A 3,243-nucleotide genomic window follows, 5' to 3' on the forward strand; every position below is an offset into this window, starting at 1 on the left:
TATCGTATCGTATCGTGAGGTACCCAGTGATTCCCAGCCCTACTGTCAAATACAATTTTATTTTCCTGATCATTATTTTCAGAGTTAATTTGACAAATTTGCAACCTTTGCAGCAGAATATAAAAAAAAATATCACAGAGGATCAAAAAGTTGTAACTCTTTCTTAGATAAAACAGGAAGAAAATCTTTAGATTTAGAATTAGACCCAACTATCCCTAAAAACTGTCCAAACCGGATTAATTTGATCATTAAAGGTTAATTCAATTTATATAAAACCAAATGTCAGTTCTGAGAGACATTTATGCTCAGAAACATTCAAAAGCTGGGAAAAAATTGGGTAAAACAAAGAATGAATCGGAAAAAAAACAAATAAGATTACAGCAGCTCATTAAAAGGCGCACACGCCGAATTTGTTTTGTTTGTCCCCACATAAACAGCCACACGTGACCTTCCTTTCGCGCCTATCTCACCTGTACTGTGTGTTTTCCCGCAAAGATGAAGAATATAGGAAGAAGGGCAACAGGATGATTCAGAGCGTCAGTGCGGAGCGGCGCCTCTCCAACTGCCGCGCGGCGGTCATGATGTGCCTCAGTGCAGCGCGGCACGCGCGCGTGACCTCCGCGGTAACTCCATGACTGAACTCAGAGCTTTTTCTTCAAAGCTGTTCAGCGCATTCCCATCTCCCCTCCGACGCGCACGCGAGCACAGAGACTCCCCCTTTTCCCCGCACTGCTCTCTGGGACGCTCCGCGCGCTCGCAGCATCAGCGGTTGAATGAGTGCCGCTCGCACGCGCCGCTCAGACCCCCGAGCGCGAGCTCATTCAGCAGCCAGTAAGCTCACAGATCGCTCACAGCGTGACACCGCCTCCCACAGGCCCCTCCCACCACACGCGCAGACAGAGACAAGAGTTTTTTCTTTTTTCTTTTTCTTCACAAAAATGAAATAAACAAAAATAAAACGATTTTTTTGGACAGATTTATGTTGAAGTGTTCCAAATAATAAAAAAATAAAGCTGAATATTATTAAAAGTAAAAAAAAAATACCGTCAGTTAAAGTATCAGACAAAAACAATGTTTTTAAAAAGTTGACTCATCAGAACAGAGGGGTTCAGACTTTAACTAAGCTACTAAAAATACTATTTTTATATATTTATAAAAAGAGTCACAATAAAGATGGAAAAAGAAGTCAAAATAAAACATTATTTCAACAGTATCCATTCTATAGTTTTGTTATCAGATGTTTTTAATAAAATAGCAGGATAGCATAACAGTTTGGATCTCATCCTCTGAACTGACAGTGTTTACTCTGAACACTGATCAGACTCTTCAGGGTCCGGTTCATCACGATCAGAACTAGGCTGAGCAGCTCTGCTGCCTGAGGAACTCTGCTCCAGGAACTGAGCATAAAGCAGAAGGGACATCATGGAGGATGTGAGGGAGTTGTCCTCTCAGGTGAAACTTGAACTCACCTGGACACCTGCTTCAGGAAAGGAGGTGAAAATGGAAGTGAGAGGAGTTTACTGCAGGTCAGCCGGAGTAAGCTCTCCTCACATGGTCTCAGGTCAGCCCTGGTTATGCAACTGTCTCCATGACTGCATCTTGGATTGTGGGTCATGCAGCTGCCAGAACTGTGGAGCATAAGAGGATCAGATCGTTTGGAACGGTGTCTATCAATCAGCTGATCATTTCCTTCAAGCTGGAAAAGTTTCACTGATCTTGGCAAGAAAAGAAGCAAAAAAATAAAAGAAAAAAATGAACAAATTCAGATATCCTTTAATTATTCTTAATTTTTTTCTTAATCATACAATGCTATAATTATAAATTGATAATGATCTTCAGTACAGACAGCATATGGTTCATGATAAGGTTGTACAGTTAAACCAAGATGAGCCTTTCAATAGGCATTTGATTTATCTGAAAATGAGGAAATGCCACCTCCAGGGCAGCAGAACTCTTCTGTAAGCGAACAGAAACCCCCATTCTCAAGAGGATCAAAGATCTATTGCTTCGACCAAACCAGGGGAACTATCGAAGGAAACCACCTAAGTATCAGACCAGGACCTGAACCAGAGTCTGGGTCACACCTTCAGGAGGGGATGGAAATTTTTCTTTTGGGTTTATTCAGAAAATTCAGAACATTTACATTGAGCATTTGAGAACACACTGAATTTAACACATGCTTACCTAACACTGTTCACACTGGAGAAGCAGGGAGGGGCTTCCTCTTCTTTTTCTACTGTTTACTAGCACATGTCCACTACCTGCAGCTAGATAAGGCTTAATATGAAATGAAGCAAATCTTGCTCCAGACTCCAGATTTCAGATTGCTTCCCTACTCCTACATTTAGCCCTCCAAGTGGAGAGATATGGAAAAATAGTCTCTTCAAATTTGGATATTACTACCACTTGATGACGTCATCGATAGTCTCCGGTTGCCTATTAGCACGTAGCTCCTAGTGCTTGGAAAATTCACATTGGTTTTAAAACTTTAAAAAGTTATGAAAAAACAAAAACTCAATAAGTGTAAACTCATGCCTCAAAGCACACTCATGTGAAGAAATATGTTTCTTCTCCTCACCACAAGCGTGACACGGTTCCCCGTTTTGGTGGAAGGATAGCCTGCTTAAAAAAACACTTTTGGACACCAAATGCCTCTACAGTTGGAGCAATAAGGAGGAGCTGATGTGTGGAAGGGCGAATGATTTAACTCAGGAGTGTCAGACCTTATCTGGCCTCCCAGATGATTTAATCTGGCCCAATCTTGAAGAAAAAAAAAATAAAGGATGTTGGGGGGAGCAAGTTTCTAGCCCATTCCTATAGCAAACTATGGTTCTGTAAAGGATAACCAAACAGGGCAGTTGGAGGCCATTCTCATCACAGATTTGAAAAATGGCTAAAATTGGGCGGGGCTATTGGAGTTCTGTTGGCTGGATTTAATGCCAATTGTAGTCAACCTTTGTTCACTAACTTCCAAGATCACCAGAAAGTTTTACAAGCCAGTAGATTATTGACAACTTAAGGCCTTCAATTCATGCTAAAGCTAACAAAACAACAACTGACTGTTACAGAATCAAAGATGGGCGGGGCTTTTATACTTTAACTGGAGAGCATGATGACGTCAAACATCTGGGACTCACGCCAGTTGACCAATCACAAAATGAAACTGTAATATCTGGTTTCAACCTGTAGGGGGCCGCAAACAGACTGTTTTTGACTATATTTTCAGGAATTGAACACGTTTAT

The 3,243-nt window shown here is 41.2% G+C and overlaps 1 long non-coding RNA gene across 1 annotated transcript; it reads right to left on the reverse strand.

Annotated features, from left to right (window-relative positions):
* Positions 1–1,222: 1,222 nt before the first annotated feature.
* Positions 1,223–1,513, reverse strand: LOC118598504. The gene is made up of 2 exons (XR_004947573.1): positions 1,470–1,513; positions 1,223–1,397 (listed from the first exon to the last, which is right to left on the reverse strand). It is a non-coding gene; the product is annotated as an uncharacterized LOC118598504 (long non-coding RNA).
* Between the last annotated feature and the right edge of the window lie 1,730 nt (positions 1,514–3,243).

Source organism: Oryzias melastigma, unplaced genomic scaffold (genome assembly GCF_002922805.2).
Source record: "Oryzias melastigma strain HK-1 unplaced genomic scaffold, ASM292280v2 sc01518, whole genome shotgun sequence".
Lineage (NCBI taxonomy): Eukaryota > Metazoa > Chordata > Actinopteri > Beloniformes > Adrianichthyidae > Oryzias > Oryzias melastigma.